At 41.5% G+C, this 11,798-nt stretch overlaps 1 long non-coding RNA gene across 1 annotated transcript; it reads left to right on the plus strand.

Annotated features, from left to right (window-relative positions):
• The first annotated feature begins 1,394 nt into the window (after positions 1 to 1,394).
• Positions 1,395 to 2,973, plus strand: LOC148684594 (uncharacterized). Its single transcript, XR_015945945.1, has 2 exons — positions 1,395 to 1,513; positions 2,506 to 2,973. It is a non-coding gene; the product is annotated as an uncharacterized LOC148684594 (long non-coding RNA).
• Positions 2,974 to 11,798: the final 8,825 nt, after the last annotated feature.

Below are 11,798 nucleotides of genomic sequence, written 5' to 3' on the forward strand. Positions count from 1 at the left end.
ATGTGGTTAATTTTTAACTACCAAGAGGATTTCAGTCATTCAAGCAGCTATATTTACCATTTACCTGATTAAATTATGAATATGCAGCTCAAGCTTGTTGAATTCTGGAATGTTAAGTGGGCCAGGGGCTGACTCCACAAAAACTGGAAGGCAGGACTGAAATCTGAGGCTTCCTATCTGGGCTGGGTTTCTGTTTCTCTATACTAGTTGCCGAGTTGTTTCCAGTTAAATATTAAATTAATCACATACAGACACACACAGGTCCAATTCTCCTCTTTTCCTTTGCAAACTCTGGTATCGAATATTCCGCAGACATACACTGAATGTCTAAATACTTTCCAAATACAATCTGAATATACAATAGCTTCATTCCACACACTTGATGTGCAATTTCTGATGTGGTAGCAAAGTGCTGGTGTTGGCAAGCAGAGTAGGTGGTGTCGGTCTGAATCTACCATTTTCCTTTCAATAAATATTGTGAGCATTTCCTTGATTCTAAATGTCCACCTTTCCTGTTTGCCACCGCAATGTGGGGAACTGTTTGGGGGTGGGAGGGAAGCACAGCCTTGCTTCTTCTAAAGTTAAAGATCCTTCTCCCATTGCTCCTTTTCTCCAGCAGAATTACTAGTAGTGCTTTTTTTTCTTTAAAAAAATGTTTAGGGATACTCTCATTTTCCTACTCATATTGAAATACTGCCCCTCAATGAGGCCAAACTTAGATTCACAAAATGTTTAGGGGTATTCGTACCCATGTCGTCGTCGTCCCGTCCCCCCCGAAAAAAGCACTGACTAATAGTATTATCTACTAACCTAGCTCATCATTTTGATCATATAAACTGGAGTTATGAGGGTTCCTGGAGTCTTTAGACACTACTGGTGCTAGTAGATTTTACAAGATCACATTCCAAGAGAGTGGCTAGGTTGTTAATCCATGAGGCATGCTATGTGACGGAAATAGGGCAGATTAATCTCACCTCCCAGTGGTCTATCAGAATGTTTTTTTGGTCAATGTTGTCAGGAGCAAACAAACAAAAAAGCAGACACCTATTAGACTTTTCTTCTTGCCCAGCAAGGAATAAATTTTGCTACACTTCTCTACTGTTAGCACCTCGTACAATTCCGAAATAGGTATGAAATGTGCAGCTTGGAGTATTAACAGAAGAAGTGACAGATAGCTTCTACCTGCTGTGTCTTGGGAAGAGCAAAAACAACACATATTTGAGTTTCCTGTTTTCTTACCATTAAAATATCAAAGTCCTTCTGTAACTTTGATCCTACTGACACGCAGCCATAGTGATGAAAGGGAAAGCACAGAGCGGGATGTGTTGTGATAGTTTTGCTTCTTTCCTAATTCCTTCATCTCTATCTCTCTGCCCCTCCCCTTCCTTTTCTGAACTGCTTGTTGCTTCGATGCATGTCAAGTTCAGGGAGAGTTCAGGCTCATCACTTGCATAGAAAATGACTGAAAACCTTTGGATTCTGTTTCACGGGGATGGTGCCCGGGCACTGTCGGGTAAGAATTGATATTTAATACTTGTGCCAGTCATCATGGAGCTTACACAAAGTACAGCTGAGCATTGCATATTTCAAAAGCTCAATATTATTTTGGCAACCTGGAAAACTAAAAGGAGGGAGACAGGACATTTTAACAAGGTATTGGAGGCTATAACATTCAAAAGATGCTCTACCTTTGCCATGGTATTGCTCACAAAATTCAGATCACCCTTTCAGGTCAGGGTGTTTGGTTTCCCCAAACAATGGAGCTGATACTTGTATAGCTATATCAATGCCAACACAGACAATAGACCAGAATATGCAGAGCAAAATGAAATAATAAATGCTAATCAAGGAACAGCTTTTCAAAGTGTTATTGGAAACTGATATTTTTATTATTATTAAGAGGGGGGTGTTTAAAAGTGTATATTTTAAAAATAATAAACAAAATTACAGTTCCTGTATAGCAAGAAATGTTTCAAAGGAAGCAGTCCCAGCCAGGGGAAAAAACAGATTCAAGCTACAAATTGCATCCCTGGAAGTATCAACAAACTATCCCATATGCAAGGAATGTAAGCATAACCTTTCTGCCTACATCAGTGACAGGAAAGGCCTGAGCTCTTATCATGTTTGGCATGTCCAGGAAACAGAGGGGGGCGGCAGCATCTTGATAGGCAATTCTTCTCCACTTTCGATATAGCAGGACTGAGGCTGGATGCCAAAGCATGTCTCTCCTTCAACAGGAGACACTCCTTTGACACTTGAGACATCCACTCCCAGAGTTAGAAGGAAGGTCATCTTTGTCAAGAAACTGCACTTTCGCATCATATTTGAACCCCAACTACTAGTACGACAAGAGGAAAACTGCAGCCAGTAGAGCCTAGTAAGCCACCCACATAAATCTTGCAACCCAGTGGTGGGCCTTCATTGTACAACAGGAAAACACTAACCTAAGACAATAAGGGCACATAAATTACTGTAACTGAAAATTGTATTATTATGACTAAACAGGATTATCCAGGACTAGTCCGGCATGAGGAAGAAGGGAGGATGGCAGCCTTTCAATAAGTACTTTAGACAACTGAAAACTGGAAGTACTTCTTGCTATATTTTCACAGAGCATTAACAAACAAGGACAGCCAAATATGTTTTGCTACCTGAGGCAAAGGATAGATCATGGCATCCCTCTTCCATCTGTAGAAGAGGTGCCACAGGATTCTTACTTCACTTCAGCACTGGCAACAGGATCGTGTCCTCCATTGCTCCTAAGGACAAGAGGCTAACTGAAGGGATTCAAGCAAGCCACATAGCACACCCAGCTCTTCCACCATCTTGATGTCACTGCCCAATCTCTTGGTATTGCCACCTGAGGCAACTAACCATCGCACTGTCTAATGGTAATGCTATCTCTGTTAAACAAAAGCAAGAAATCAACCCAATGTAAATTGCTGGCTATAGAATACTAAGGACATTTATTTATGTATGTTATATCTTTTATTATCCCTGTTAACTTGACAACATATCCAACCGATTTTCTTCAAATTCATCTGTGCCTTACTGAATAGGGGCCTAAATACGATGTTTTCCCTTTTCTTGAGGCACCTTCTGAGAATGAAGGGGATTTAGAAATATAAAGAGCCATCGTAAGAGATCTTTATGATACTTGGATGACTCACTCATTTTTGAGGAACACATCACAGTCCACTTTGTGTTGTGCAAACTCCACAGAGATGGCCTGATGGTATCTCTGTGTGACTTAATTTCCTCCTAGTTTCCAGCACATTTTGATTACATTAAGTGACAGTCCACTGCTTTAGAATCTTAAAAGCACTTGCAATGTGTGTTGCTTGGTTCTCCTACCCAGAGAGCTTTACTTCAGTTTATCTGAAATGTGGTGCTAGACACCCGGGGTAATGTGTGGGGTGGGGTGCATAGCCAGCCTTATTATGAAGCCTTGCAGCAGATCATCCCACACCCCAGAATCTGCAATATTTAGTCTCCATCCTTCTGCATCTTTACAAAAAAATAAAATCCCTGGTCCAAAAAAGTAGAACAGAATTTTGACTATTCACTTCATGTCAATGTTTAAGACTGCTAGAGCTCCAATGCATGTGAAAAGGAGCAAACAGAAGGAATAATAGATCACTGAATTTGTGTACACAAAACATACACGTCAGCTCTGGCAACTTTTCCTTGTCTGTGCCCCTTAATATCCTATGTTGCTGTAAAATATACAGGCACCAAGGACACAGATCTGCAGACTCTGGTGTAACAGAGAAATCAGGGTCCTCATGCAAGTATCCCCTATTGTACCACCAGCAACATTTTCCCACAGACAAGCTTTGCAACAAGAAAGCTGTTTTGTGATCTTGCACAAGCTGGGCAATAAGCTACGTGCTGCCTAGGTTCAAATCCTTGAGGCCAGGGCATTAAACCTTCATCAGGTTTTCTCAAACTAAGAGATACTGCTTTGTTGATAGTCACGAGCAGATGACTAAGCAGCTCCTGTTATCTTTATTAGGCCTGGCTGGTCCAGACACCTCAAGCACTCAAGCTGCAAATCACACATCACTATTTCCTTCTAGATTACTTCCCCATTCAGTCCACTGGGGTTGCCCTTTATGCAGAACTTCCACCAATTTTCTGCTACTATTCTAATGTCTGTGGCAGATAAATAGACCAGTGTTTCTCAACCTTTTTTGGGCCACGGCACACTTGTTCCGTGAAAAAAATCACGAGGCACACCACCATTAAAAAAGTTTAAAAAATTAACTCTGTGCCGCCCTATATTATAATTATGACTGTAAGAAACACTTGCCAAATATTGCTTTCCGGCGGGTCAGTGTTGTGTATTGGCGGCCGCCAGGCTCGTTTGCACTGAGCTTTGGGAAAGAGGAGGAGAAATATTGCTTTCCGGCGGGTCAGTGTTGTTTATTGGCGGCCGCCAGGCACGTGACAATGCAAATCGCCCTTCTCGTCGCCGCACGTCGCGGCACACCAGCCAGCGTCTCGCAGCACACTAGTGTGCCGCGGAACAGCGGTTGAGAAACGCTGAAATAGACTATGGAACATTTGTGGCTACATCTGCATGATACATTTAAAACTCTACGGTATCATTTTAACCATCAATCATGTAGGGTTACTATATTGCAAAACGTTGAGCATTTAGGGGGAACAAACCCAAATGTTTCTGCTGCTTTTTCCATCGCATTGCCATACATCTACGTTTTCCCTGACCTGTTGCCGTTTTGGCAAAAAGACACAATTTTTACACCTGAAACCAGGACATGTCAGAAATTTTCCTGACATGTGGCAAGCCTAATCATGGTCCCCCCTCCAGAAAAAAAAGAATCCTGGGAACTGTAGTTTGTTAAGGGTGCAGAGATTTGCTAGGCAATCCCTAGTTCCCTCACAGAGCTCCAATTTCAAGAGTAATTTACCGATTAATCCCTGGAAATTGTACTTATGTGACGGGTCTGTCTGGCAGGGGGTCTCCTAACAACTCTCAGCAGCCTTAACTAACTACGGTTCCCAGAATTGTTTGGGGGAAGCCATGACTACTAACAAGGAATCCTAGTGCTTTATATTGCAGATGTGGCCTTTTGAACCTCCATGGGTTCTTCTGAACCACCCTGCTATATTTTTGAGCAAATGAATGAAAATGGGTATGCAAGTATGAAGGCCATGCGGGAAGATCACACTTGCCCCAAAGCAGACTTCCTTTTCCTATATATAAAAACACTTATAAGAGAGATACTGAAATGTTGCACAGCCTCAAAAGTGATGCAGATGCAAAAATATTCCTGCCAGGAGAGAGAGAGAAACCTAACAGCTTCACTCCCCCTTCCCATTTGGACACCGTGTGCCTGAACTTCCTATGTATATACATGCACCTTATATAGCTATATAAACATATACTTATTTATTCATTTTCATAAATTCGCCTCACTGTTTGACTACATCCTCTTACTGCATATGGCAATTAAGAGTCAATGACCTTTTGCACTACTTCTACCCTGGTTCTCAAAGGAGCTATTATGTGGCTGGTTGGGACAGCACAAGTCTAGTCCTGTTTGAGTCAGCATGTCTGCTGCAGGAAAAACACTACAAAACTCTTTCAGTGTAGCCAAGCTCATTTTGTTTTTGTTAGGAAAGGTCAAGGCAGCGATGGAGAGAGGAGAAAGTCAGCCAGTGTTTGGAATCTGTCCCACTTCAGCAATACTTCCCCTTTCTCCAGGGTAAACAAACTACCTTTCATTATCTGGCACACCAGGTTTATTGAACTAAGTGTTAAAATGCAGGCTTCACATATAAGGAAATTGCACAAGCACCTTAACTACAGTTACCAAAGGTTCTTAAATGCCTTGAGCTATATCAGCAGCACTAAAATTCATCTTTCAAAAATATTAAACTTCAATGCAGACCTTGTGCTTGTTTTTTTGAAATGCTGTTTGCTTTCACTCCTGCGACTATGAGAAAGAAATCTCTCATCGGTAGCTTGCAAAATATTCTATTTGTAAACTTTTCAGAAAAGCTAGGAATTGTTATTCTATTTTTACTAAAATGAGACTGTCGAATTCAGAAACTTATTTTTAAAAAGCAAGGGGCTGTTTAAATAGAGGCTATCCACAGAACAGAATCCACAGTCCTGCCCTTCAGGTGCAGAGAACAGGGATCAGGCAATCTTCAAGCACTAAGTGGAATGGGGGTTTAGCACTATAGAAACAGAAGCCTAGGATGGGCAGATCATTGTACGCTTTCCTGCTACCTGATAGGGATGTGGGAGAAAATTGATTTTGTTTGCCTTTTAATGAGAAATTCCTTGATTTTGTACTTCTCATTTGAATCAAAACATTCTTTGAAATTCGCACTACTCCAAATTTTGTGATGTGGATCTCAAAATAAACAATGTGTACAAAAATGCATCTATTTAGGTGAAATTGTGCATTAAAAATGAATATTTTGGTGTAACTAACATTGTATTGAGGAGTATTGCTAGCAAAAATGTGCATACAGTATTAGTCAAAATTCTATACAAAACTGTAGTTATTAGGAGGCATTCATGCTAAGATGCTGATGATAATTCATGAGGATTAATTTATTTAAAAGATTGTAATTGCTGCAGAAATGTGAATAGTGGGAAAACAAGAAATTGAAACTGACAGATTCATTCACCTCCACTACCAATCCACTACCAATGGATAGCTCAGTTGGTTAGAGCATGGCGCTGACAACCCCAAGGCACAGGCTTGATCCCCATACAGGAAAGCTGCATATTCCTGCATTGCAGGGGGTTGAACTAGATGATCCCTTCTAATTCTGTAACTCTACGATACCCAGCCACTATCTTTGTTCATCGATGAACAGTGATAGTCAAACAGCAGCTTTCCTTTCCTGCCCATAACAGATCAAACTACCCAAGTCTTTGCCCATGGAGGTTACTCCTGGTCCAGGCATAAGTAGCCTACATGAAGGGACCTTGATAACAGGATTCCCTGTTAGGTTAGAATGTTGCACAAAGACCCAGGTTCACTCAACTATGAAGCTCACAGAGTCACCTTGACCAGTCACTGTCACTCAGCCTAACTTACTCTGCAGGGTTGTTGTGAAGATAATGTGGAAAGGAGTGGGGAAACCGTGCCTTGAGCTCTTTGGAAAAAAGACAATACAGTGGTACCTCTACTTACAAATTTAATGCGTTCCGAACACACATTTGTAAGTTGAAAAAAATTGTAAGTCGAATCCCATAGGAATGCATTGGGATAAAAAAATTGTAAGTCGAAGCAACCCTATCTAAAAATTCGTAAGTAGAAAAAATCCTATCTAAACCGCATCCAAGATGGCAGACGGAGCTCCATTTGTAAGTAGAAAAATTCGTAAGTAGAGTTATTTGTAAGTAGAGGTACCACTGTATATAAATGTAGCAAATGAGTAAATGGAAGCAGAAGCAGGACAGGTTAGGGAGAGGTCTGGATGACCTCATTTGGCCCCTTAGTCTGGGGTTCCCCACCTCTGCCCTGTGAACTGATTGGTATTTAGAACCAGCATTCTGTGTCCAAACAGATGCCCATGGGAAACCCACAGTCATGAGCACAGTAGTAAGGTATGACTTTCACTTTATGAGCACGGCACAGGGCATTTTGCCCAATGTTGTAGAGTTTGAGACCTGCACATTTATGTCCTTGATGTTAGCTTAGTTCAAGGCCAGTCAGTACTATCTCACTGGCCTACTTGGAAAAAGACATGATGGCTGCAACCTGGTTGGCAGCTCCTAAAATTCAGAAGCATGCACAAGAAAGATGGGTGCAGATCAGAAGTGTCTGGTTTGGCTTGTCAGCTCCCCACTCAATGATAATCTTCCTATAAAAGCCATCAAACCACATAAGTGCACCCATGAACAAGATCTTGGTGGCTTTCTGCTAGAACTGCTGCCTCAGCCCTTTCCTGTACCACATTCCCACCCTGTGTTAGCGTAAACTACTGATTCCATATGACTGATACTTAATTACTCATAGCAATGAAGACATGATAACCAGCAGCAGCTGTGTCATTGGCCAGCTTTTGATATGAAGCCAGAGGATACAGAGTATGGGAAGAGAGTCATATTTCCTCAAAGCTCTGAGCAGGGAACCTTCTGGAATATATTCGTGTTCAAAGTGCCGAGAAACAGACGGCTTATTCCATTTCCCTTTTTGTTTTAGTTCTGTGTCAACTGATGCTGTAACACAGTGTTTCCCAACCAGTGTGCCTCCAGATGTTTTGGGACTACAACTCCCATCATTCCTGACCACTGGTCTTGCTAGCTAGGGATGATGGGAGTTGTAGTCCCAAAACATCTGGAGGCACACTGGTTGAGAAACACTGCTGTAACATTCCCAAACTCAACTGTTCTCAGCCATAGACTCAATTGACAGCCTGACATAAGCACACTTCGAGCACTGGATATTTGTTGTGAAAATGTAGTGGTGCAATACTGGGGTTCACTTAACCCTGCTGAAACCTCCTTGCTTTGTGTAGTTGATATGATTGGCTATATAAGGACCCACACTCATTGGCCATGCTGGGTAGGATGGGTGGGAGCTGGTGTCCCCCATTTGGAGGGCACCATGTTGGCTACTTCTGCACAACACCATGGTTTGAGCTGGAGAGCAGACATTACCGGTAACATCCTAGGAGAGAGGGAGGCAGCTGTTGTGATCTCTTGACTCTGAGCTACATACAGGGCCTGCACCTGGGCATTCCTGTCGGTGCCCCGCAAGGGCTTGCTGCCTCTACCACTTGTGGCATCTCTGCCACAGATTGGCAACCAATGGCCACACAGTGAGAAAAATCATCTGGGGGGGGAGTCCTCTTTGTTTTCAAGATAAAGCCACAAAGGGACCAAAGTCCGTGTTTAGGTTTTTGATAGTCCACACACAATGGCACATGCAGTGGCCAACTTTCTCATATAACCGTGAGAAAATCACTCTTACAGCCTGCAAAAATGGTTATTTGCCTGCAAAATAAAGTAGCCTGCTGGGTGCTGTCAGAAGAAGTACAAAGAGCAGCATTTCTGTGCTAGGAGTGGAAGAGGCTGCTTCTGTCCTCTGGTGCTGGGAGCTGAGGAGCAACGGAGTACTCTTCTACCAGTCTGCTCACTAACCTGCACACAGCTCTGCAAGGCTGATGAACAATGTATACATGAAATAGCCACAAATGTCCTGCTCTGTAACAAGAAAACCTGAAAGCTTCACTAATGGCTTTGTCCTCCAACCTACCGTGCAAGCCATTAGTCCAAGGATTGCTGTTCATTGTCGCAACTTGTGGTTTCGTGCTTGCATCAGCAAGATGGTGCAGGATGTTTGTCTGGCACGACAGCATAAATTGTCACCACCATGCTAGCAACACTGTCAGATGATGCATAACAGTAACATTTGCAAGTATTATGTTGCACTGAAATGAATGGAGAAGGGGGAAGTTAAGAAAAGAGTAGGAACAGGACAGGATGGGAGTCTGTCCATCCATTAAAGCCTTTAAGCCACCACAAGAACTGGGCATGTTGATGCATAGCTATACTAAAATGGAAACAATTTATGGGTTTGCAAGCAGCATAGTAAACTGCTCCCATTTGCTTCATTCAGGAGAGCCATATAACAATGCCAATACAACCTGTTGTGTGTGTTATTCCCTGTACTTTCTTTTTTAAAAAGTCTATAGAATCTTGGGATATGCAAGAGATCACTTTCATATCTCAGAATTATTATCACTCTCACCATTTCGACACACATATCAGTTCTATTTCCATAGCTTCACGGGCAATAATTACCATTCTCCGCTTTTGAAGATTACTAAAGGACAACTGTTTAACACAGTTTCTATCCATATAGTCATGGTCAGGCATTCCCAAACTGCGGCCCTCCAGATGTTTTGGCCTACAACTCCCATGATCCCTAGCTAACAGGACCAGTGGTCAGGCATGATGGGAATTGTAGTCCAAAACATCTGGAGGGCTGAAGTTTGGGGATGCCTGGTCATGGCGAACAAATATTTTCCCTTCGGCTTTCAGTTAGTAGTCACTGAAGTTGCCAAAGGGATTTTGCCCATTGTCACTTTCAACACGTGAAAGTGCCTTAAGCCAGTCTATGGTTTTTACACAAAATTATCTTAAGTGACTGCAAAAGCACTCTGAGTAAAGAAGTAGATGCAGCTTTGCATGTAGGACGTACGAGACAAAACTTGTCATTTACTGCCATTTATCCACTTTGCCGATGGACAGATTTGCACAACCTACCCTGATGACTGCAATTTTGCCTATCGTAACATAATGGTTCTCTCTATGATGCTGTCTGTCCATCATATGCAGGAAGTAGCCGTAAACAAGAGGGATGTCTGCATATTACAGGCTTACTGCCAGGTGAAGGGGGTCTCAGAGTTGTAGCCTTCCTCCAAACGTTATAAGCATAAACCGTATTTCTTGGAAATAAAAGAATCCCCTTGCTTCCTCTTCGGGTTTGGACCTCGTATGTGCCATGCTACAAATGTAATTTACAATTTGATTTTAAAGCCTCAGAAGATATCAGTTCCTATTAGAAAACAATGCCTGAATGATCAAATAAATTCATTTTAAAGACCTCACTGTTTTCCATTTTTTTCCTATAGAGATTTAGAAGCATGCATATCTGTTCTCCCCCGCCCCGTCCCCCGCTTCACTGCAAAAAGCCTAACATAGCAAAGCTCTTAACTGCATCACAGCCATGAAATAACAAGTTGATTCGATGAAAGTGGCACGGCCGCCTAGAGACCTGGGAAGAAAAATTGACATTTAAGCTCACAAATTCTGACTTGCATCCCACAAAGTTTCCAAGCTCACATTAGAGCTGCTTGAAATAAATAATAAAACAAAAGGGGGAGGACACATGCCTTTTGAACTAGTAGATATGATCTGAAAGTCACAAGGCTATGGAGCACATACGATAATAAATGCCATAGGTCACATGTCTAAGGCACATCAGAGCTTTATGCTGTATGTCCGCCTCCTCTAGGCTTATGTAATCAAACCCCAGGGACCTCATCCCATCCCAGAGCAAAACTGCTCCAAATCTGTAAAAAGAAAACCCAGTTTCTCCAGCTAAGAATAATTCATTTCTATATAGGTATTTATTTTGTAATAAATTGATCGACCAAATTGATCCACACTGAAATCACTACTGATAGAGTTCTCTCTTCTTCTTTTTTTAAATCTCATTTGAGCATCAGTTCTGTTTTTCTGGAATGACTTAAAAAACTTTCTGAGCCACTTATTCCATTTTCTTACTGGTAACAAGTTACTGTAGTTTTTTTTTTTAATTAAATTTTTACATATATATTCCATAAATCCTTTAACATTCATTCATTTCTTATACAATATTTTTGAACTTCCATCAACTACCGTATGTCTCAGGATTTCCCAACTTTTTAACTTCATCTTGTATTCCTTATTTCACTATTACTTTTAATAATCATTAATCAATTTTCAATTTCCTAATTTATCTCTGTAATGTTTCTCCTTACAGAACTTCCTGCAAACCTACAAGCGTAATTTGTTGATTACAATTGTTTTTCAAAAAAAATTCAAATTTAGTCCAATCCTTCAAGAACCTCTGGTCCCGCCAGTTTTGAATTCTCCCTGTCATCTTATCCAATTCTGCGTAATCCATCAACTTCATCTGTCATTCTTCTATCGTCGGTAATTCTTATTGTTTCCATCTCTGCGCCAACAATACTCTTGCTGCCGTAGTCACAGACAAAAACAGTTTTTTGTCTTGTCTATTAATGTCCTCCCCTAT

The sequence above is a fragment of the Zootoca vivipara genome, chromosome 9, assembly GCF_965207765.1.
Source record: "Zootoca vivipara chromosome 9, rZooViv2.hap1.1, whole genome shotgun sequence".
NCBI lineage: Eukaryota > Metazoa > Chordata > Lepidosauria > Squamata > Lacertidae > Zootoca > Zootoca vivipara.